This window comes from Gallus gallus, chromosome 1 (genome assembly GCF_016699485.2).
Source record: "Gallus gallus isolate bGalGal1 chromosome 1, bGalGal1.mat.broiler.GRCg7b, whole genome shotgun sequence".
NCBI lineage: Eukaryota > Metazoa > Chordata > Aves > Galliformes > Phasianidae > Gallus > Gallus gallus.
In genome coordinates this window covers 82629658-82655287 of record NC_052532.1, presented here as the reverse complement: position 1 = coordinate 82655287, position 25630 = coordinate 82629658, and the positions used below count along the sequence as shown (strand labels likewise).

General features: G+C 38.5%; 1 protein-coding gene across 43 annotated transcripts in view; it reads right to left on the bottom strand.

Moving 5' to 3' along the window:
* ZBTB20 (zinc finger and BTB domain containing 20) overlaps nt 1-25630 on the bottom strand; it is a 477629-nt gene that overhangs the window by 334599 nt on the left and 117400 nt on the right. For 35 of the 43 annotated variants that reach the window (XM_046905147.1, XM_046905118.1, XM_040646200.2 and 32 more), the window contains one exon: nt 5455-5530. The exons of 5 other annotated variants lie outside the window; for them this stretch is intronic. The gene's annotated coding sequence lies outside the window, so the exon portion shown is untranslated. Of the gene's footprint in view, nt 1-5454; nt 5531-24869; nt 24941-25630 lie in introns of all 43 variants that reach the window. 3 more of the 43 variants (XM_046905120.1, XM_046905125.1, XM_046905143.1) reach the window with 1 other exon arrangement.

Below are 25630 nucleotides of genomic sequence, written 5' to 3'. Positions count from 1 at the left end.
ACATTAGAAAGCCATTTTCCTATCTTTATCTATTGTGGCCACTATTCTGCAAAACCAAGAGCTGCCACATGCAATAAAAGTCAGAGTTCTATTCTTCTGTACACTACAATTGATGGTCTCAACATACAGAACTAGAAAAAGCACGACCCCAGTGTTTTTGCAAAATAACAACAAAAAAGGTGATAGACTTGACTGACAATCATTCCCAACTCTTCTCTACGCTACATTGTGAACAGGACTGATTAAAACCAACCTGAGAACTAGAAATGTTATCAGGCTGGCCAACTGCACTCTGAGGTTGGCAGTTTCATAAAGTGAAAATATTTTTCAAGAATGTTTGCATGAAAATTCAGAAAACTGAAAGCTCATTATCTCCTGAGAAACTGCTTTTTGCACAAAGCTTTACTCCAGTCCCATTACATACTTGCACCTTTAAACTATCTCCATAATCTTTGTCATGGGCCTTTGTACCAGACTATACCTGGACTGTTTCAATTCATCCAAATTTTCAAAAACAGGAACTGAATCTAATCAGGATTAATACACTGCCTGTCAAGAAACCATACAGATGCACAACAACCAAACATCTGTCCTTTGGCGTGTGTATGATACCCTCCCCTGTCTTTTCTCTTAAAATAAAGAAGGGTCAGAACAGAACACTGGCAGCCCACTGAAATCTTTGAAGAGACAGTACGGTTTTAGTTATGAGAGGATGGAAAAATGAGAACCCTAGGGATCTTTTGGGAACATTAAGCTTTATTAATCAGGAATGTACTAGCCACATACCAACATTTCCAAATGGTATGCTGAATCAGAGAAATGCAAGAGAATAACAAAACTCATCTCGCCCCGTCTTACGGCACACTACTGAGGTAGTTTTCCAACCCATTCCTTCAAAAAGAAACTTCCCCTGTTTCCAAAGTACCTAGAGGTAGTGTGTCCCAGGGTTTTACTGCCTACACAGGCAGAACATGGTTCTTAATATGTACCTTGGTAATTTTCACTGCTCACTGAACTGATTTCTTCGGGTCTTTCTCCCAGAGGACACTAAGAACAATTAATCACTGTGCTCCTGGTTATAACTTTTCACTCACTGGATTTTTTTTTTTCTGCTTAATATATACAATAAAAAGAACATTTTTGGAAGCATACGATGCCATGCAGAGCTTCTATGTAGCCTCATACCCCTGACCCTGGTAACAATCAACCAGTTTCTACTTCCTCAAAATTTTAACACTAGGACAATTTTTGCTTTGACAAACATTTATGACCTCTCTCTGTTTCCACTGGGGTTCCACAGGTAGAAATCAGGGCAGAATTTATCCCCATGAGTTTCTGGATTAATGCCTTGGTATAGGAGGGGGGAAAAGGCAAAATTAATTCTCTTTGTTAGTGCTAACACAATTCCTCAGTGACAGCCAGCCCCAAGACACTTATATTTCTTCAAAGAAGCATACTTATACACGTATTTCACATTCAAACATGTCTTCTCCAGCACAGCTACTATTTCTGCATCCAAAAAGGTCTTAGTGAACTATTCAGGGTTCAAATTCTGTCAGAGGAATAGCAACTAGGAATGTGCAAGGCTCAACAACACTCACATTAGACACACAATTCTAGTTAAAACAGCAAAGTATAGGAGGAAAGGACAGATCCCGTATCCATCAGGAAACACGAGGACCCCTGTGTTGTGAAGAACATGGTGGGGTAGCTTGTTTGTTGCTTCAAAATTCTTCCTTCATTTAAAAGCACTGCTTTGACGGACGAAGCCCTGTATAGCCTTGACATCCTGACGCTGCACATGCTGCATGCACTCTGGGATGCCAGCTTACTGTGTCACATTGGCTTGGGTTCTGCCTGTTCCTTTCCTTAAGCCTGCAAGCTCAATTGAACTTATGAAAATTCAAACTGTCTTCTGTCTGTTCCATACATCATCAGTAAACAATCAGTAGACAAAATGAATTTGTTCTCTGTAATTTTGAGGCTATATGAATGTCTCTGCTGCATAATACAAAAAAAAGGGGGGGGGGGGGGAATAAGGTTTGGTATGCAAGGTTAATTCAGCATGGAGGAAAGTAGCAAAAAAACAGATGGAGAGAGAACACAAACAATAAAATACTCAACAGTGGGGAGAGTGACATGAGAAATACTTCTATAAATTGGAGTTGGCCTTGATACCTTTGAGTGATGGAATTAAACAAAGGCACAAGTGAGTTGTGAAAGATCACCTCTGTGAGTGACTGTATCTCTGTCCCTCGTGTTTTGTCTACAAAGTACACTTATTAATGATAACAATGGTTACTATTTTTCCTCTAAGAGCTTTGCAAAAACAAACTCAAAAATGTTCACAGAGCTGTATCAGTATTGAAGTTGTAACCAGATTGAAAAACTGATCTGCTAAACAAGATGCAGAGAAGTTAAATGATTTGTCCAGAGCCACTCAATGGGCCAGCATTCACCAAAATTCAAACTCCAGACCTCTTGGTCAGTAATCAGACCACAAGGGCATGTAAGATTGAAATTGAAAAAAACGTTTTTTGTTTTTTTTTTTTTAACGTGTTGTATGTTCCTGTTGGCCTCAGCCAATGGCACCTAGAGTCAGACAGCTGTAACTAAAACCATTACTTTCAAAGCACATTCAGTGCATCTCTTGTATAAGTCTTCAGGTTGTGAGTACAGAATTTATTTTCTTCCACAGAAAATGTGCTTTCCCCACTGTCCAGTTCTAAAATCAAATACATGTTGAACGTCAGCAGAGGTAACTAACTCCTCTTACTGGACTTAATCCTATTTTGGGCTAATTGCAAATAGTGAAGTACTTAAGAACATCTTTAAAGTTAAGTATTTGAGTAGACTCATGGTTCTCAGTGGATCTACTTGCCTATTAATCCACATAATTTTAGTACAAAGCTGATCTGACCACCCAACATAAAAAGAATCAAGCCCACAGACCTTTCCCATTAAGAGCATGCCTGCACTACATTTTCAAGGCTGTGTTCTTGAGCAGCTGCCTGCCAGATGTTCACGTGTTGTGAATCTGTATTTTCCTGTAGCGCCATTTATTAAGCCAAGTATATTTTTATAACAGCTGAAAATTTGGCCCCTTTTTCTATTAACGACTTATTTTAAGGTTATCTCTACCTAAAACAAGGTTCCACCCTTCAACTAAAACAATCCTGATCTCTAATAGAAAACTAGCAAAGCATAGCTTGCTTTCTTTCTTTTTACTGTTTTCAGGTTAACACAAGAAAGTCATACTTGAAAGTTTACGTCATTAAAGATCTCAGAATTAGAGACACCTGATTACAGTAAACACACATCTGAAAGAAAATAAATTCTTAAAGCATATTATTGTCTATAACAAGGGTGCTCCTATAGTTACATGAACACAAGGTATAGTAAGAATCACAGTCTCATTTTACAGCATACATCTGCATACATAACAAGTTCCCCCAACTTATTTGTCTCTATTACAGGCCGTATGCCAAGGCTACGCAATTTAAGAGCAGCTAGGAGTTTACAGATGGGGTATTATTGGGGAAATAAAACAAATGAAACAAGAAATTCAAAGATTAGATGCTTGGATCTCTACCTCGGGGAACATAAAGAAGAATTGAACAGAAAAGAGATGGAGTCACGATCTCCTGCTCCATTTCCAGTTCAGCCCTTGATTTACTCTTATCTGGAGCAAGCTATACAGTATTTCTGCCTTGATTTGCTTGCCACTCTTTACATGTTTTTTTTTTATTATTATTTTCCTGCATGTGAGTTCTGCACTTGTGTACTTACTCCTCCTCTTAGATTCCCATTTCTTCCTTCACTGAAAAAGCCCATTCCAGTGTCATCCATGAGGTCCATATATCGCTACCTGATATTTTGCATTAGGGCATTTGCATCCAGGACTTACTGACTATCTGGATTCCAAGGATTCAAACAACATGCTTTAATTCAGTTCTCACTCTGCTGTTGCATTATGGAAAGAGAATTACTATTGGTTTCCAATAAAATTTCTCCTGGTTATTCACACACACACAAAAAAAAAAAAGACAGACAACTTTGATACTCAGTACTCTGAGATTTACAAATGTCCACTAACTTTCCCCCTTGCTCCTAACACCTCCGTTTGAATTGTTGCTGGACCCAACAAGTTCACCACTTCAGGTCATCCCTCAAATTGCAAGGTTAACCTCTCATGGCCAGGGAAGCTGCTCATGGCAGATATTCAGTCATGATGAGGAGAAAATGTTAAATACAATTCACTAGCCACAGCCTGCAGTTAATGCACAATATTTAAGCAACACAATGGCACGGCCCTTCCCAGTAATGTAAAAACACAATGGAGCTGAGCCAGAATGGCACAATCTGCCTGCCTGAGTCATGCTTGGTGTTCCACACTGGAAGGGGCATGCATTAGCTGCCCACAGTGTACTGTACCCTTCAGCTAGTTTAAACTAAATCGTTAAAACACAATTTGAAGGAAAAAAAAGTTGGGGGGACAGAGAGTTAAAAAAAAAAAAAACAACAATGGAATAGTTAAAATATTTTAATACTGAAAGTACGAAAGAATCACTTTGGAAAGAGACGCTGGATTTCATTACAGACTGTACATTTTGATCTCAGAGAAGAAAACAAACTGACTTTGCTTTGTCATACTCCACAGCTTTGCGCTGTCAAACTAAAAAATCAATTCTTTCTATCTTCAAACTCTTGGATTTTTACTCATATATTATTTTGTTAAATTTGGAGTATCTGAATCTACAGCACTTCCAAGTCCTCTTTTACTCACTTGTTCTTCACCCACAGAAGTTCCAAATCTTAATTATTTACCCAAACATATTCAGTGAACACATTCTAAATAAGGGTAGATGTACGATGTGCCTTGCATTTATGGAATAACTAAGCCCTTAGAAAGAGGCTGCTTTCTTACTGAGAGACACAAGACATTATTTTGACTGTTTTGTTGTATCGCGGCACAGATGAATAAGGCATCTCTGCCTTCATCCATGTCCTAAAGCAGCCGAAGCCTCCTGTGATGTCATTAGAAAGACATTCCATCTTTTTCTTATACAAGGGACAACATTTTATTACGACAACAAAAAAAGAGAGCAAACTGTATTTTATGCTATGAGGAACCTTCTGCTATTTTCTATTATCTCTACTCCAAAGTGCAGAAATCCTTGCTGACAAAGCCACAGGAGCCGTACGTCAACAGACACACACTATTCCTAATAATAATCAAATCAAAGCGAAAAAGAAAGATCTATTCAGGGGTCTGAAATTAAAGATCTGAAAGATTCAAGTTTAGTTCTAATTTTTAAATAAAACATCCTTTGAACTTCTAAATCCTATTCAAGGGGACTTTGACCTTTATCCAAGAGCAGTTACTGTGCTAACACTTTGGATGTGTAGTGAGGAAAAATACTGACAAAAGGTACCGGAAAAGCTTTTACTTACAAGAATGCAGTGCAGCTTAATCTTTTTGTTTTTAAGGTGCAGTGATTTCAGCATCTACAGTGTAACTTCAGGCAGTCTGAAAAGAAACAGGTTAAAATCTCTTTCAGTTATAATTGGTATTTCAGATTTAATTAAAAATTAAACTTTCATAATGTTTCACCATCCAAAGCAATGCATTATCAGTCAAGCGTAGCCTTTTTTTTTTTCTTCTTCTACTTTTTTCTTTTTTTGGTTAAAAGAAGCTCTTCCCGGAGTATTTTACAATGAAAGAAGAAGGGGAAAAAGGCAATTGAGAGTAGCAAAATATATTTCTACAGAAAAAAAAAAAAAAAAGAAAAACATATCTGAATAACTTGGAAAGAAGCCTTCTGCCACTTAATTTTAACAATCAACCTTATACTAATGGAAAAAGAAAAAAAAGCAACACAATTAAAGAAGACAGAAAAACACCATCACGTATCAATGACCGTGAGGGGGAAAACGTTAATTTCTGTAAAACAAGGGCACTGCTAGGACCAGAACACAGGCACCAAAAGGGAAAATGGTGGTTTTACATAATGCTAGCCAACATTTTTTGTACAAATCAGCTCTCCAGCATGTAGCACTTCAGACTGTTGCATGGAGGAGCAGAAAGACAAGTTCCAAAAGAGGAAAGCTGTTTTTAAAGTGCACGAGGCAAAAGGTCCCTTGCACTCATTTGTTAAGGGATATGAAATAGCTACTCTGAAACCTGTAAGGCTTCGTACCGTGTAAAACAAAATGTCATTTTACTGTGCAAAACAAATGATTAAGATGTGGTAGTTACAGACAAAGCAGTTGAGTAAATGCAAAAAAGCTTTTTTTTTTTTTTTTCTTTTTTTCAAAATACAGTTGGAATGACAATAAAACTCCGGGGGTTACACCATAAATACGAGTTTAAATGTTAGAGTGGAATGATAAACCTGTGGTTTTAATTATATCTAATTATAAAGGCTCCAAAACCAGGAGAAGTGAGAATAACGAAAATATTAATAATAAATTAAAACTATTTTGCAGTGAGTTGTCAGGATTTGACCTCATAATAACAAACCATATAGCTACATATACTGACACACGCAACGTAGCAGCAACTCATTAAAGAAACAAATCAAAACTTGCTCAAATTTAATTTTTAAAAGATGACAGCAGAACTTTCCTAATCTGCCCCATTCAATGTCAAAGCTATTTTCCTCACTGTTGCATACTGAGAGTGAGCTGCAAATAAATTCTGGACACTAATCTATTACTGATTTCAAACATCCCACAGTCTGGGGGCAATTCCTCTCTGAAGTTTTATTTTTGATCCCCCGTGAGTAAAACAAAAAGCAAACCAAAACAAAACCCAACATAAACTCAAAACAGCTCTTCAGGCTTCAGTGTTATATAATCCTCCCCATTCTTTCCCCAGAAATGTTAGCAAGAAATGTGCTCTATCATGTGATACGCCACCGTGCAAACATGCTCATACATATATGTATCCTACAAACACAAGTGAGCTCAGTTTTTAGACCTAACTCTGTTGAAATGAGCTATATTAAAGCAGGCAACATTGAAAGGGAGAGCACAACAAGCATCACCAAATCTCATGCACAGTGAATGAAACCTTTAGCACTGAACTGAAAGGAACAAGATTTCACACCCAGATTTCCTAGGACAACACCTGCACAGCACAATCTTTACATTACATAACTTCCCTTCTCTCTTCTGATCAGCATCTAGGACGCCATACAGAGGAATGGGGAAGAGATCCAGCCAAAGAAATTGCAAGCCCATCAGAATCAGGCAACAGCACAACTGTCAAGTTAGTGACAACAGCTTTAGCCTCCGAACTTCCATTTTTCTTTTCCTTCCCCTTTCAATTTTACCCCCTTTTCTAAAATCTTAAGGACCGTAATGCTGGCTTGCCAGCTGGGAAGGACAGGGGCAGTGGCATTTGCAAGCCAGAGTTATTTCTTTTAATGAATGCAATAAAAAACTGGCCTCAACTGAGAAAACAAAGAGCATTCACTGAGGGTGAAATGTATCCTCGTACAGAGAGCCAGCATACAGACTGCACCACTGAAGCCCTTTTCTGATGACCTAAATAGGAAATTGGTTCTTGGACTTGATCACAGCAAATTTTGTCCAAAATAACCATTTTTCTTGTTGAGAATGAAGAAGCATTTTGCCCTCTCCCATGAAACAGTGAAGGTGCAGCCCCTTCTCTTTCCTGACAGCTGTTCATCAGCGTGTTCTACAAGCAGCGTTACCCCAAAGTCCCTCCTGCTCTGCGCACATTCTTCTAATTGAATAGGAAAACAAGGGAAGGCAACATGTAGTGCTGCCATTTGAGCTGAGCAGCAGGGCACAGCGCTTGCAGATGTAGCCCTCCCTCTCCTTGAAGCAGGCATAGCTGGCTCACCCTATGAGCCACCAACTAAAGGAAATGGAACTTCACGACACTGTTTCAGCTGCCATCTTGAAAAACTGCAGTGAAAAGCTGGAGTTATCACAATATCTGACATAGAGCACACAGAGCCAGAGTGCTGCAAGAAGCTGCTTCAGCTGCAGGTTGGAGTTAAACCCAAAGCACAACCTACAGAAAGCCCCGTTAAACACAGAATACCAATCACTGCAATCTTAATCATATCTTTCAGTTTACAATCTAAGAAATTCATGGTCTCAAAATGAATAACTTAGACATATGTACATATGAGCAGGAGGTTGAAAAGGAGATGGTTTCTTAGCCAGATGGCTAGCACAAGTCAGCCCTCCTATCTTAAAGGAGAGCCCTGTACCCCTTGAGAAAAGCAGGGAACCTGGCTTGAGAACTGCCCGTGAACTTTTGCTTGGGAAAAACCCAGGAAGTGGAATTACAGGAATGATGAGTATGAAAATTAGGTACCTTGGAGGAGTGGGGTTAACAGGAGGGCAAGTGTTGGCTCTCAATAAATGCTTCAAAAACAAATCACAGAAAGGTAAACGTGTTTTGATGGTTTTTTTTTCATGATTTTTGCTTGCCATTAAATTTATGCAGAGCCTGAAAAACGTGAGAGCAAAGCTACTGACTGGACATGACTGAAGTCACATCAGCAATATTCCATGAACTATAGGCACCTGACCCTGCAATGTCTGTCTGGCAATGGTTATCTAGTTCACCATTTTTGGATGAGCCACATTCACTCAATCTAAAAATTAAGAAAAAAAATCATTTGTTACTAGAAAACATTTCAGAACATTTTAGCCTTTTGCAAACTGCTTCTTGGCAGCAAGGAAGTTCTGTAAGGGCTTGATTTGTCTTGAATACCTGATGTCAACTGGAGAAGGTTAATGAGAATCACATGCAGTGGATTAGTTATGGGGAGAGAGAAGAGAAAAGGGTAGGAGAAAATATAGTACAACATTTATTGACATCTGTTCCGTTTTCTACATGGAATTTACAACATCAATCAACTGATCGTTTTCAAAGTACTTGATCAGATCATACTTCTCACTTCTAGAACTGCGAATCAATGATGAAGACAGTACCCAAATAACTACTCACAGAAAGTGAAATAAGGATGTCCTTACTCACTGAAAAAAATATCTTATTATATTAAGAAAGCCCCTTTCAAGAACCAAAGAAAGAAAACCCATTAATTTGAAGAGAATTTTCAAATAAGCTCAGAGAGCAGTCAAGAGAACTCATTACGATTTTAGAATTCAAATGATGACTTAGGGTATGGTCCAGATTACTTTCTGGCCTTTTATAACTGAAAACACAAACAAAGTCATGGACTGATTTTGTCACAGGAATCAGAGGAGATCTACGCTGTACAGGCTCACCATGTCACAACAAACAAGCAAACTTTGAAATTGGAACTGGTATAGGCACATCAGCACAACGGTCTGTCCAGGCTTATTAGTAATGCAGAAGTATAAACCTTAATAATGTAGACACAGCATTACATCACTTTTGCTTTTCAAGGTGAATATCTTTCAGTTGATACTATTCCAAAGAGTCTTTTCTCTATAGAGAGGTTCATTTTGTGTCAGTCATTTGTCTTGAGGGGATAGTGTAAACAAAAGAACAAAAAGTAGTGCCTGTGCTTAAAGAATCCTCCCAAACAGGTTTGTCCTTCTGAATTGGAAAACTGTACATTTTAAAAAGTACACACGAGCTTTGCACATTTCCAATTCTGTCTTTCAACTCATGGCCATTTACACAGTATAGCAACAGTGCCAGATGCAGCCCCACTATCAACTATGGAGCTGAGCTTTAGATAAACCTAATCCAGGACTGCAGCTCCTGGCTCACAGGGCTGCAGGTGGGAGAAACCTGGGTTCTGTGGTTCAGGAGAGCTGGAGTAGAAGACAACCTATGGCACTGTGCTAGGAACAAGATACCCTGCCACTAGGGAAGAAAAAAAAAAAAAAAAAAAAAAAAAAGCAGACTGAAGGTTTCTTTGTCAATATGATAAACTTGCATCTGTTATTAGCTCACTGCAAAGCTGCATACCACAGAGATTTCCTCTTCCTTACGGCATCCACCTATTGAGTTTACTTTCCCAGAGAAGACTGTCTCCACTACAAACTTCAACTTCTAAGCTATGCTTGTTTCATTTAGAAAATAAGTTTAATAAGGAAAAAGGTGTATTTTTGACTGTTTTTCATTCCCCTCCCCCAAAAACCATTTGAACTGTTTTCATTCGTGTATGAAAAATACTGCCCACGGGATAAGACAAACACTCCTTGAAATTCAGGTTTCAGAAAGTTAGAGACTCAAACACAGAAGCTATGACACATTATCAACCCTAGTGGTCACTTCAAAATTCACACTGTATGCAATTTCACTACAGGGGCTCTTGTAACTGCTAAATGCGTTGGATTCTTTAATAGCACAGCCCACCCCCTTCATTTATTCCTACTAATAGAGTAAGCAAGAAGTACTTGAGAAATCCAGCTGTAAAAGCATGTTAGTAGCTGAACTTGTCAACGCAGTGAAGAGTTAGTCTCCTTGTAACTGCACTTAAGACCAGAGCTGGACTCCTGAAGTGCAGTTTCACTGGTAGTTGTGTATGAGCCAGGTGGGACCCATCATTCTGCAAAATATCTCATGAAGCTTTCCTCCTATGCAGGGGTGATTATGGTAATCAAGTTTGCTACTGGAAATGATGATATTCCCCATTCCAACTGTTTTCTTGCACAAGCTGTCCCTAAATCCTGTTTATGTTCTCAAGGAACAGGAACAGTGACAGCACGCAGCTTGCCTGAGGCCTTGCCCAAACAATTCTTCCTCTAAAGATACAGCTTCTTGTGAAGCAGCTCTGAGTCACAGAATCTCAAGGGCTGGAAGGTACCTCGACAGATCATCAAGTCCAACTCCTCTGCTAAAGCAGGTACCCTACAATAGGTCGCACAGGTAGGTGTCCAGACAGGTCTTGCCTATCTCCATAGAAGGAGACTACACAACCTCTGGGCAACCTTTCCCAGTGCTCCATCATCCTTACCGTAAAGAAGTTCTTCCACATGTTTGTATGGAACTTCCACTGTTCAAGTTTTAGACCACTGCCCCTTGTTTTATCACTACACACCACTGAGAAGAGCTGGGCCTCATCCATTTGCCTCCCACCTCCCTTCAGATATTTATAAACGTTAATCAGATCCTCTCTCAGTCCTTCTTTCCCCGGACTGAACAGACCCAGGTTACTCAGCCTTTCTTCATACGGGAGATTCTCCAGGCCCTTCATCATCTTTGTGGCCCTCTGCTGGACTCCTTCCAGTAGATCCCTGTCTTTTTAGAACTGGAGCTGACAATCACAGATCATTTCTTGGAAGGTAGCTCAAGGACTTTGCTTATACCCTTTGCAAGTTATTGTAGCATATAAGCTTCTCCCAGTTCTTTTCAAGGTTCATAATGCTTTGATCTGCACAGCCTCACTGCTCCTGTTGAATGGTATCATCTCCCTTGGCTCAAATTATCTTTAGTGCGTAAAATGATAATACCTGTTAAGAAGCAGGCTCTATCGTATAATCACAGCAGAACCTTCACATTTATTCTGGTTTAACACAGAAACTTACATCAATAAATGTTTCATTGTGATAGGTATTTCAGTGCAGTGACAAACTGGGCGGATAAAGGAAATGTGGCGGATATAATTTGTTTGGATTTTAGCAAGGCCTTTGACACAGTACCACACAGGAAGCTCATAGAGAGACTAGAGAATTATGGTCTGGATAATAATACAATGAGGTGGATAAGAACTGTCTGACAGATAGGAAGCAATGAGTTATTAAACAATTGTATTAGATAAGAATAGAAAGGAGAATCTACTCTGATGCCTTGCAATGAGGCTAGGATTACTAACCTTAAACTGATTCATTAAGAAACAGAAAAATGAATGTAAATGTTGACAGCAGTCAAAATTGGTGATTCAGAAATAAGATGTGTGTCCAGTGTGAAAGGGTTTTAAGGATCAAAACTGTAAGGTCCGAATAATGAAGATTCGAACTAGCCAGAGCAATGCAGTATTAATGTATCTTAACATTCAAAAATGTTACTGAATACTCACACAAAATTTGGAAATACAAGGTTCTCATTATGTGAATATATGCCTATGTCACATTACTCCAGTCTAGTTGCAAAATTTGTTCCCTTACAAAACAAACTAAAAAGCAAGTTGCAGCCACTGTGGACACTCCTTCTTCAATTGTCATCTTGAATTTTCATTCCCCTGAACAGTGAAAGCCATTGCTGATTTGTGGTACAAGATGCAACACTGAGCTGTCCCCACTGAGACACTACGTGCACATAACACTTGCTGTGTAGTGGGCAACTTCCTCTCCCCTTTGCTTCCATCAAAGACTTGCCTTGAAGAAGTTCAGTCTGACCCTTATCCATGAAAGGGCAAGATCTTGGATGAAAGGCATTATACTGAGATGAAATGTATGTGTATTGCCATGTGGTTTTTCTTTTCATAGGACATATGACAGAGGAGATCAAAGAGATAATTCTTCTTTCTGAATTTTCAATATCTCTAAGAATTGAGCAATTAAAGGTGACAGTTGAATATTTTCAGGACAAGCTCCATAATAGCAGCAAGGCATGCTGTTCACTATATCTTTTGTCTCTTACTAATGCAGTAGTGTTCTTTTCCCTTGCATAGATAACACAGCTCCAAATTACTTGTGCCGCTACAAAAATGAGGGCAAACTAACTTCTGTTATTTTGTTGTCATCCTTCCTGAGGCAACAAAAGCAAATTGAATGAGTAAAGGTTGTATGTTTTCCACCCTAAGAAACTTTGGAAAATTGTTGATTCCAACTCTTAACTTCTCTTTAATGGTCTATTACCAGGCAATCTGATGTCATCAGACTGCATCCTGCAGCCTGGCTCCTTTTCAACATCCCATCACCTATGTTTTTGGGGCCTTTGTTCTTCTCTCAGGATTTAATAATCCTCCTTCCTCCCTCAGACAGCTGCCTTATCTGCCCTGTGAGAATCCACCTCTTGTAACACACCTGCAGAGCTTCCATTTCCCTTGCTTTGCTGCACAGAGAGTTTGGATGAAGGTGGGACAATCCTCAAAAAAAAAAAAAAAAAAAAAGAGAAAAAGACAAGGAGGGCAGTGGTAGCAACAGAGACCTGAAATTGTAGTTCTTGATGGTGGAGGAATAGAGAGAATGAGAAGTGGCACTACCCTTCTATTACCCGTCAGAGTAGCAACAGCAAGCAATGTTCCTTGAATGTCATTCCAAGGAGTGAAAGTTCCTTGGAACTTTCCACTGCAGGCCCACCAAGCACCTTGGAGACATCTTGGGATTTTGACAGGTAAGGTGGGCCATGTTATCTTTTACTGGAAAGCACAGGTAATAGAAAATGAAGTGAGGAATTCACACAAGCAGGTGCACCAATAGTAGTATCAGGACTCTTCCACATTATGCATGGAGTAAGTTTATTCTATCATGTGTACAAACAAAAATCAATACACACTTTTACTTAGGCACATTACATACTTTTGCCAGCAGGCCGCTGACCTGAAGTCCAAAACCAGCTTCATCTTGCACAATGTCACACACAAACCATGCCGAGAAATTTCACATCATTTCAGTTTATGTAACTGCCATATTAAGCTCAAGGCCTAAGAAGGATACCGAACAATATGTTATAGTACACTCTATCAAGGGTCAAAGTTCCAGGAATAATGCTACTAACCTCTCCCCAGTTACATCCATCTCCAAAATCTTTGAAAATTTAACACCAAAGGACTTTGAGACCTTTAGACTGTATCATAAATCCTCAATGTAACACTAGTGTGAGCTTTCAGGTATGTCCCAGTGAAATCAACACAGATAACTCTTGCTTAATCAGATACCATCCTATGAGAAGTAAAAATGAGATCAAGCTGAGACTATAAAAAAAGTCCTAGAAAATTTAGCTCCTGCATTATGATTTAGTAAAGCTCTATCCCATTTTTTTTTCTCCTGGAAACAATACAGTAAAAAAAAAAAAAAAAAAAGAAAAAAAAACATATCAGCAACAATTCAAACGGATCACTCCATCAGAATGAGAAATAGTATTTGAAAGAACGGAGAAAAGCCTTCCATTTACTTTCACTATTAATAAAAACAACAAAAAAGTTTTATGTAGCAAGCCACATCCTACAAAAACAAAAACAACAATTAAAGCATCAGCACAATTACTAAATAAGTTTAAAATGAATCTGTAAAAAGAATGGATACTTTTTTTCTGGGGACAAAATATATTTAAATATATTGCAGGAGTGGATTCGAAGCATCCTGTTGGGCTGGTCCAATACAGATTACCTTTGTAGTTATTCCAGGGACTATAGCATGCACGCACTTCTATCTAATGCAATATTTATCACCAAATACATATGATAAAGAGTATATGCTATGCATGAGCTCAGAATAGTAGGGTTTCTGCAATGATCGAATTATTCAAATTTCCAAGACTACAATTCACTCTGGCTCCATTTGCATCAAAGAAGATAAAAATAACAATAAAAACAAAATAAAACTAACAACAACCTCCCAAACAAAAAACCCACCCACCCCCAATAGGCAGGAAATTAATATTATTATCGTTAGAATTATCATTAGAAAAAGTTTGGGTATTCAACCTGTTCTAGAATCTTTAAATAAAACAGATGAAATCAAATGCACCCCCCTGGTGGTCAGCAAGACTACAGAATTGAAACCAGTCTAAAAAGTTTTTTAACAGTAAAAAAAAAAAAAATCCTACATATAGCAAAGTGTAAAATTGAATTCCATCATGTTAACATTAACACTGGGGAAAGGACTACAAGACCATATGCTAATTATCTTTCAGTGTTGTGTCAGGTAAAGAGGAGGAAAAGTTCAGATACACAATTGGCAACCAGATTTCTAATAAACTAATAACGGAATATTTTCAAGTCTTTTCCAAAATACCAGAAGTGATTAGAACACATTATGGATCAGTCCCTTGCCAAGTTTCATGTTTGAAATCAAAGCTGTTTCAAAATTTCCCGAACAACAAAAAAAAGCATTGTAAAACTGGTAACATTCAGTTGCAGTGATATAAGCAAATACCAGCCAATCTGAATCTTGGAACATTCTTGATCTAATGCCTTTGCATTGCCACTAAGCCCAGAAAAATATATCAGGGCCAGTTACTAAGACAGTGAAAATAATATTCACAAATAAAATAATAAAAAAATAGAAGCATTTACACACTATACAACTTAACTCTTCAGTTCTTCACTATACCTTAAAGGGAATAAAACCAGAGATTCTTCAAGACATTTTGTCATCACAACTCTGAGATGTATCTGCACTTACTAAGTGGAACTTGCGAAGGCCAAAAAGCTTTCTCCTCCCTGCAGCTCCACATCCCCAAAGATCTTAGTACTCCCAAATCATGTTCTCTACAAATATTACACAACGGAAGTGGGTATATCATGAAATAGTTGCTTAGCTTCTCTTCTAGTTCCTTTTGCTGAGGAACTCCATTTGAAATGAAGTATCTGAGCACTACACACTCTTTCCCCCAAAGATAGTAAGCAATACGTAAGGAACTAAATCTGAACTGTTACCTTCCACAGTAAACGTGCTTGCAAAAATATATTGAGCTTACCAGGAAACAAAACTCCTAAAGTTGTTCCACACTGTGGCAATCTCTTTAAAGATTGTTGTTGTGTGTAGAAGCAGAAAAAACAATAATGTAAAAAGAAGCCAAATTTGGGAGCAATAGTTGTAAGAGAAAGAACAAGAGTTTAAGAATTGTATACAACTACACATTCTTACTATGCATCTGTATTTACTAAAGACTGTTACATAAAATACTGAATTATTTAATGTCAGCTGAATGGAGGCTTGTTTTCAACTACATTTAATGTTTCTATAATCAGTTTGTACAATGACTAGGCAGAAATTTCCAAACATATTCAGCCTTTTTTCCCTGAACCTCGAAACAGTTTTGAAACACTCTTTCTTTTCCTGTGAACAAATACAATAATGCTGACTATAGCTACATGATTCCCTCAGCAGATTGAGAGAGGCTGGAGCAGAGCTCAAGAGTCAGGCTGCCAGGTCCCCTGTAGCAAATCCTCCTAAGTGAGACTTTCCCTCACACGTTTTTGTCTTCCAGTTTAGGCTTTTATCTTTTAACAATGCTCTACAATGTTAATAGCTTTGTACTTCCTATTTATGCCTGGAGCGCATGTTTGGGCAAAAGAGGAACTTACCATCTCCTGAGCCATGATACAAAACAGCCCAGAACTGTAGGTAGTAGCTGTCTCTGCCTTCAGTGAATGGGAAGTCTGCATTAACAAACAGAGCCAGTACAGTAAGGGCCTGACATCCAGGGAGACAAATAAAGGTCCCTCTAAATAACTGTATTGATGAATTACAGGAAGAAAGTTGTTTCGCCTTTGTTCTAAGCCACATAAAGTCCAAAAAGAAGAAGTTCTATACAGTAAACCTGTATAGAAGAACTACCTCCGTATGCCATAGAAAATCCTACTGCATTAAGTAAAATGGTACCAAGGCCGCTTAAACATAATAGCCCATTAAATTCATGTTTCATTATATTTAGTAAAATACTAATGACATCTTCCAGGTCAGTGTTAACTTGTAGTACACTTCAGAATAGTAATGCATTACCACCATTTCTCATAGAGCAGCTTGCTAATTCACATAGAATGGCCTGGGTTGAAAAGGACCACAATGATCATCTAGTTTCAACCCCCCTGCTATGTGTAGGGTACCATTGGTGGACTCCTACTGATGGCCTGCAGAAAACTGGTTAGTCACAGTGCTCTGGTTCACCTTATTCCCAATTGCTAAACTGCATTTGCGGTAGTGGGAAGACAACCAAAAATGCATTCAACATTTAACTTTGCACTGAAATTAGTTGTGGTTGGATCTCAAATAGAGGACTACAGAAATCCAACCTGGAGGGACGAGAAGCTTCCCAGTGCCGAATAAGAGGAGGATTGTCTCAGATTTCCTACAATGGCTCCCACATTAAAATGTGTTCGTATCAGGAAAAAATTAAGAGCCCTATCTTTAAGTTCCCACAAGTACAGTGCCAATTGGGAACGGTTCTTAGCTTTGAGCTATCACTGAACTAAAAATAGAGATATTCAGGAAACGCATTACCCTCAAAAGTGATTTCACATACAGTCTGTAAACATGTTGCCCTTTTAGGTAAAATGGCAATTGTTTGAAAGCCATAAGCCAGAAATATTAAAATGGAAAGGACTGTAAAGATAGTTTGCAACACTAAAAATTAAAATGTGTGTCTTTTTCATTTTCTGCAATGTACTGTCGAGAAAAAAAAAAAGAAAAGGAGGCAGAAAAGACTAAGTACAGCAGGGATGGGTGAAGAAGGAAAGTGATAAGAAATTAGACTTCTACTTTTTTGTTGCTGTTGTTTATAATATTATATATCATATATAAAGGAAATGCAGTTGCTCCTTTTTTTTTTTTGTATGCTTGGATGCATCTCTGATGGATATGGCCCGTAACAATTGTTAATATTGCTGTGGTTTTTTTAATGCAGATTTCATGTTTTTAAATTATGAGATATAACTTACAAAGGCAACTTGAAAGTTACAGTTGAGGTTACAATGCTGTAATAGTTTCTTCAAGTAAAAACTTTTAAAAATGATTCCTTATTTTATATCCGCCGTACCCTTACATTTCGAAATCTGTGAGGCAATTTTCTTGAAAGGTACGTGGACAACTTCTGAGTTGTTGGAAACAGAACATGGGTCATTATTTTAAATTCTGCAGTTGGAAGCATTGAACAGGAAACTGCTTTTTTCTCTTCCAAGAGCTCAAAATAATTTTTGTTAAGTTTCTGCAAGTTCTGGAGAAATACTCAGAAAAAGACATAACTTGATAAGAGAAACAATAGAACTTTTGGTATGGAATTGATATGGGGTGGCATCTCATTTAAGGATCTCTTGAGCTCCTCTAGTAAAATAAAAATTATTCCGTCATAGTCAGACAGGCAGATAAGCCACACTGGACAAATAATTTTGAGGAGAATGACAATCTGATTTTTTTTTTCTCATCATACCGAACTCTCTCAAAAGGAGATTAAAGTGCAGAGATCTCAAACAGAGCTCACATCTATCCGAGAAGAATTAAAATAGTGCTACAGACAGGGAAACACCTACAGATAACTGTTACAATCACTCACCCTAGAATACCAGTGCCATTAATGGAAGATTAAAAGCTAAAACAATACACTTCAGGTTTAGAGCCAAGTGCAAAGAGAAACAATACAATGAAGTGAATCATCACTGTGGATCTCTTCTTGCAACCAAGCAGCATGGTTCTTCCTTACATTACATAATGCCATGCCAATTGGGATGTACACTGAGAACTAAAACAGCAGTTTTTTCTGCTTGGCCTACAACAAACAACCATGCAAAGACATTTAAATACAGGCTAGGATCCTTTACAAACTAAAACTTCTGTAGTTTTTAACCACTTCTTCATAGTTGGTACTACATTCCGTATTTAAGAAAGGCATCATGGCACACTGACAATGTGTAAGCAATACTATGAGAACCACACAGTAGTGAACTCACTTGTCACACCCACCTACCCACCCTGCTCCTTTCCACAGACATGCTCAGACAAGGATCATTTTGTTTTTGTTCACTGCAGGAAGGGGCTACCCATGTCAAGACCTCACACCTAACTTTTGGAGACATCCTAACATGGTCATTGTCACGCTTCAATCTCTCACCTTATTTTGACAAATCATAGAATTACCAAGGATGGAAAAGACCTCCAAGAACATCTAGCCCAACCACCATCTTCTGACAAATGGGACAAGTTAGCCTTCAGCTATTAAATGTTGGTAAAAATAAAACAGGGCCTTGAGCTGAACAAAAAAAAAATACAGCAACAACAACAAAGATCATGAAATGTAATTTGGCAGGGTCAAATCTGTCTTCTAAAAGATGACCCCAGAGATTTCTTGCAGTATGCTTGCTGGCTGATATTCACTCCCCACAGTAGAGGGGATCAGAGAGTATAGAAAAACATATGTGGCAAGTAGTAACTGGGCAAAAGGTGGTAGCGTCACGGAGCCCCGTAAAGGAAACACCTCCATCTCCACTTTCCATACCACAGAACAAGAACAACAAAAACAGAAAACAACAAAGCAAACAAAACACTATCTTCTTTTTTACAAAGCACTACAGCAAATTCTGAAAGCACCAGAATGCTCAGCTTCATACCTGATGCTCATACAGAAATTGAGCTCGGTATGAGCAATTAATACATGTGACCTTTTAACTTGGATAACAAACTTGGTTAATCAGAATCACTATGAGCTCTGAGAGGTTACACAATGGCCTCATAAAAGCCGTGAACAATAAGCCATCTTCTATGCAGAACTCTACATATGTTATTCTCACTGTCCTGCCACTGTTCTGTACTGAGAGGCATCAGTGAAGATGAACTCTCCACCACCATGAAGGAATCAAACAAATACCATGAAAGGGCATGACTGAAGCAGAAAGCTCTGCCTTTCGGGAAAGCCAAAGGAGAGGCTGTTGCACACCTAAATTAGAAGTAGGCTGGGCTGGATATAAATATTTGCTTGCCTTGAACTCAGACTAAGTACACTGGAATCAGTCACTGAAATAATTATACAAGTATTTCATAATACCATAACACCAACAAGCAAAACTGGGTACGATGCACAAATATTTTGTAATACAGCTAGGCACCTCTATGTAGGTAAGATGTAACTACGAAGGGCCAAACAGATACTTGTGTTGTGGTTGCAGAAAAGAGGTTACAGTGGAATACGTGAAGGGTACAAAAATCGGTAAGATAAGAAAAATGACACAGAGCAGGCAGGAAAGATATCTGCTGGAACCAGAGTGATCCTGAAAATTAATCTGAAGAGGGAAAGTGCTAGCCCTAAAAATAAGGTAATGTTGGGAGCAGATGAGACTACCCTCATTTTGCGTGGCAAGAGGGCTGATAAGCACAAAAACCTCAAGAAAGAGCAAGTGAAGATGGGGAATAAAGAAGCCACTTCCCTCATGAAAGAGCTCTCAACTTTGATGACCTCAGCCTTGATGACTAAGACCACTTCGGGCTGCAGGAACTATGTGGTACTGCACATTTGTAGCTAATGTAGGATACAGTTGTTAAGAACAAATTGTTTGAATATCTAGTGATAGTCAATAATAACTAAAAACTAATCATTGCCCATATGCATTGTTAATGAACATCAGCATCTAAGATTTGCTTTTAAGCTTTAAATTGTCCTGATTTACCAGTCTTCCTAACACTCTCATCACAGTAACGTTCCATTCCCTGCCACATGCACGTACTCAGCTGCAGGGAAGCAGGGCTGAAATCCCCTCCCTCCCCTCCCCCCCTAGAGTATCAGCTGGAAAGCTGTAAGGCAAGCCCTGCAGTGGATCAGTTTCATCAAGTAAGTTACAGGCTTTTCTAATCTAGAAATAAAGTGGAAACAATAGTCTGGGCAGTAAAAACCTGAGGAGCACTTGAGCTTGCTATAACTGATGCTGATACCCAACTTCTCACTACACTGATCCCATGCTGCATCTCATTATCAATAATAATAAAATTATTTCTTTGAAAAAGGGGCACGGAAAGAATTGGCTCTAGCATACCTTACAAGTAGATAAAAGGAATGAAAAGGATGCCTTGATGATGATCTTTCAGATATGCCAGTGAAAGGAAAAAAGAAGAATCATAACAAACACCCCACCATATCCCAAGTAAGTAAACTTACATAGTCCGTTTCTCTTATGGTAGGTTTCAGTTGGCAGTAAGTCATAGCTAGTACATAATGAATTAAATCTCTCCTTATTTCTGGAAGATCTTTTTAGCAATGGGAAGCTAATGTTCAAGTCAACCTCTCAAAATCTGCAACAGCCCATAGGTCTCCTTTCTTCAGACTGTTCAGCCCATACTCCAAGCTCTCCTTAATTCAGGAAACATTTTCATCTGCGTTACTGAACCAGAAGAACCCGCTCAAGCCTTTCAGTATGACTCATTATCAAGATATATGTTAGCATATCTTAAGAAAATACTGACAGCCTGTTTATCATTACCTTCTACATTCTCGTTATTTGGCAACACAGAACCCTGATATTTCCAGTCAGGAATCTGAAAATGGCCCTCATCCCATGAGCAGATCAATTCAATCATCTTTTACAAAGCATAAAGAGAATAATGGTTTGCCAAAGGTCATAGAGCAAATCACTGGTTAAACCTGGAGTAACTAAGGATATCCATCTCTGGATATCAGTTTTTGTTGTTTGTTGTTGTTGTTTTTCCTCTTGGCTTCCTTAAGGCTAAACATGTATGCTGTCTGGAAATATCTTGTTCCTAGGAATACTTTAAATACATTTACCAATTCCAACCAAATATGCTAGAGGAGTAGAGCCCTGAATAAAGAAAGCTGAGTCCTACAGGCTTCATTAAAGAAAAACAAACAAACAGAAAAAAACAGGTAGGAAGAAACAGTACAGATTTCCCAAGACAAGAACTGCAGTACCAGTTAGTACCAGGTCACAGTTGAAGCAGCACACCAATGGGTTTAGAAACAGCTCAAATACGCACACAAAAAAAAATGCTTCAGTGCCAGCTCATAACTTCTTAAACAGCAAGTCACTCAATCATAACACTAACCAGTAGTAGACTGGTAAAGTGAGTAGATTCATGAATTCCTGTGCTCATTGAACAAATTATTTCTTGCAGACTCTTGAAAAAGCATTATTTTCCTCTGCTACCTTCTGAAGTCTTGATTAAAAAAAAAAAAAAAAAAAAGTTTCTGAGTAGAAGTCTTCCTGAGGAGGGAGAGCATACATCACCAAGAAGCACCATATTGACAATAAATAAATAAATAGTCTTCTGCTTTTCATCAACAGCTAAATAGGTCAGAAGGCTCGACCTGCATTCCAGATCTGATTTTGGCCAAGATGAACAATCTGCATGCCCTATGAGCTTTAACAAACTTTGCTAAGGAAAGCTCTCAAATCAAACTCTCAAATGCGCTGTGAGGGGAATCTGCTACCATTCTAGATATCCAGTATTTTTATCTGCTAACATCTTGAAATTTCAAGGACATTATTCTGAATCTAGATTAAGTAGAAAAATTGATTGGAAGTTTATTTCAGTTTCTACAGCTTCACAGTGGTCAGCTACTAGCTTCAGAAATCAAAGAGTAAGTATGCAACACATTAATTGCATAAGGCGCACTTACACATGACCATCGCTTGGGAAGGGTTGCTTAGAAGACCTCAGGCCTATATAGCAATCTGAAGGCATCATCAGCCATTTCAGGCATTTGTCTTCTATGAAAAGTCTATAAATATTTTTCTTCTCCAACAAGTGGTATGATTGTTCCATTAGCTAATACCATCAATTCTCTAGAAGCTCTCACCAAAATGGCAACCTATACAGGAAATAACTACAATACCTTAGGTCTCATGGTGTGACAGCAACGTGTAAATGCTGATTACTGGATACAAAGATCTTCATTTTCTACTCACATCTTTTTTACAATCATGTGACTCCAGAGATTTCAGTGCAGTAACCCATAACTTGACCCTCATTTATACCTTAATCCTGCCTGCAGCATGTGCTGCAAGCTGCCTAAAGAGTTGGAAAATAAAATAAAATGAAAATAACCGGTCATTTTGAAGGCATCTGCCTTTTCCACCTGCACTCTGGAAGAGTACGGTTCAGACATCCCTTATGTTTAAAGTACCTGCAGACAGTTTTCCTCTCTGCTTATTTCGTTACTGAGGCCAAAATTTTGGCACACGATCAACTAGTTTCTGTTCGTAACTAACACTGCAGTAGAGCTTAAGTACCAATATCAAGGAGCAAACTGGTGGCCCTCTCATGCATTCTTCAAGTGTGAAAGTGGTTCACAGACTCCAAACCCAGCAAGTGCCAGAAGAGAAATCATATTCTGACTGTACTGAAGAACGCATGCCACTTTTGAGAAGCCCCTTGATTAGCTGATGGTTTCCTTCTGCCTTTTCTGAGTTAAAATCTGACCACAATCACTCGATCAGCTCCTAGCAACACCTTCTTTCTCTGGGAGGCAGTATTTCTGGAAAGCATCTTGCTGTGATAGAAGAATTAACAGGGTAGTGCAACAGGTGGTCACAACACACCCTCTCACTGTGATTTTTGTTTCCCATGATTATATAATAATAATAATTTGGGTGGCACTGGTCGGGGTACGAAGACAAATCAAATAACTGGCTCCTGTGCTGGCAGAATAACACAATTTAATCCTGAGACCAAAAGCTTTGCATCTGAGTATTTCCGACTGGTACAAAAGTTGGTAATTCTGAATATGAAGTTGGTGGCCCAGGCCTCTCTGCTTTCATTTTCTCCTGTGTTCTACTTTATTTCCCAACTCTGCATTCAGCAGCACACAGTGATTTCCAAAATCATCAGCTCATATTTAGTCCCTATTTTCAACTGCACACTAGAGACCTGCACCTATTCCACAAATAGAAAGAATCCAAATGCTTTCCCCTAGGCTCCTGCTTAGGATTTCATTATTAATTATATTTGAAGGTTATACAGTTAAAATACTAACTTTTTATTTGAACATTTATATTAAGCTGCTGAGATTTCTAGCAGCTTAGCAGCATTATTTCTGTGTAAGAGAATAAGCCTCTTAAATTCTGCACACAGGCCTCTCGTTCTAAAATGAAAGATTTTAGAATGGCACTGAAAGGTAACACTGAGTTAATGATGCTTTTTAAACTGAGACCTCAAAGACTGATGGAGCAGAACTCTATCAGTTATGCATCCCCTTAACCTTTCACATGCTCTGCTAACAGTGCCTAAATTCATATAAAGTTTAGCAAAAGTTAGTTCCAGATGATGGAACTCAGCCTCCTTGCTCATTTGCCACGTGGATTTTTTATCCCTACTGCAGTACGACATTTAAATACTTGGTAGCAAATCCCCATTTGACCGTATTTAACAATTTTCCCTGAGATAATCATGATCAGGTATGAGAATCGTGTATCAAGAATGGCGGATTTTAAGATAGTGATGTTTTGGTGGTTTTTTTTTCAGGAAGGGATAGGCTGATCCAATGACCTCAGCAAAAGAATGTGTAAGCCAATGAACTGCTACCTTGCAACACAAAGTTGAACTCCCTGATTTTATGTTGCTGGCCATATTTTGATCCTAGACATATGTAGTGCAAATCCAGAACACTGAAATCTGAATGAAAATTCTGTAAATCTGTATGAAAATCCAGAGTTATTTCCAACTTGTGACAGCATAAGACAATAATTTGTTTCACTGGACAAATTTCACCTCTAGAGCCATTCTTTAATCACTTGAACTGAGGTAAAGCATGAAATGCCCAAGTGAACAAGTACTGAAAAATACATACAAAATTGAATGTGCAAAGCATGGACAAATTTTCTTTCAAACAAACATTTGTATTTATTCATTACAGCAAAAGGCATTCACCACTTCTTCATACAGCTCAGGATCTCAATTTTAACCCACTAATGGTGGCTTTTGTCCTTTGCCTCTTGTTGTACCCCAAACAGACCTTTTTTCTTGCAAATCTTTTGCCCATGCTTTTGAATCTGATGTACAGAAAGGTTCATTTTCCCAAAACAACTTTATATGTCATGTCTGGACCTATGTACTTATAAACATACACAAACTCATTAGCACTATTTTCTTGCTTTGTTTAAAGGATTTTCAACAATTTCCAGTAGTAAAGGCACTCTCTGATCACCTTGACCAGTTACAAAAACAAAAATAACCTGATGGCATTATTTTCAAGATGGTAACTGCAGAAAAGCTTCTGAATAATTTGCAAATCAACAGAGTGTCAAAAATAAATTAAAGAAATAAATTGCTGATCCACATACCTTGATGAAGTGGAGCACGCAAAACTGCCAAACAGTGCTCTTCACATGATTGCAGTATGCTTTGTACCAAACTACATTGGGTTGGAGCAAAGGTCACATCAGTATAATCACCCAGTGGTCACAACTATGTTACAGCCTTAAAATCCACCTCTTGGGAAATTTGACTAGAAGTATTAAATAACAATATACTTTATATACTTGAAGCGCTTCATATTGCCCAAGATCTATACAAAATTAACTAATAAAGGGGAACTTAATAAAAGGAGACGTTAAATGGTATTTAAACCCTGACTTGCAGCAAAACAACGATGCACTTACCCTGTTCAAGCTAACACACAGAAAGGGCTTGATGGATTTCTTGCCATGTAAAACTAGCACGAATGAGAACAGATGAGTTATATAAATTTAAATACCCTAAGCTGAATGCAAGAGTGTTGAGAGGCATGTGGCAGTCCTCCCAGTAAGGCCACTCAGCACCTACAACACCATTTTCCACCAAGGGCTCAGAACACTGGGCACAGCCCTCGCTCCTTCTTGCCTCTCGAATGGAGCCATATCCACACCTGCTGTATCTGAATATCAAGAATCTGCACGAGGACAGCCTAACTTTCAGTATAACTTGCTGAGCCCTCATCTCACATGCCAAGTTTCATCCCAGAATGAAATTTTAACAGTCAAGTTCCAAACCCACAGCAACAGGGGCTCAGAGTTGAACTGCTGACAAGCCCATAAGGATAGTAGTGCACATGGCGCCAACAACA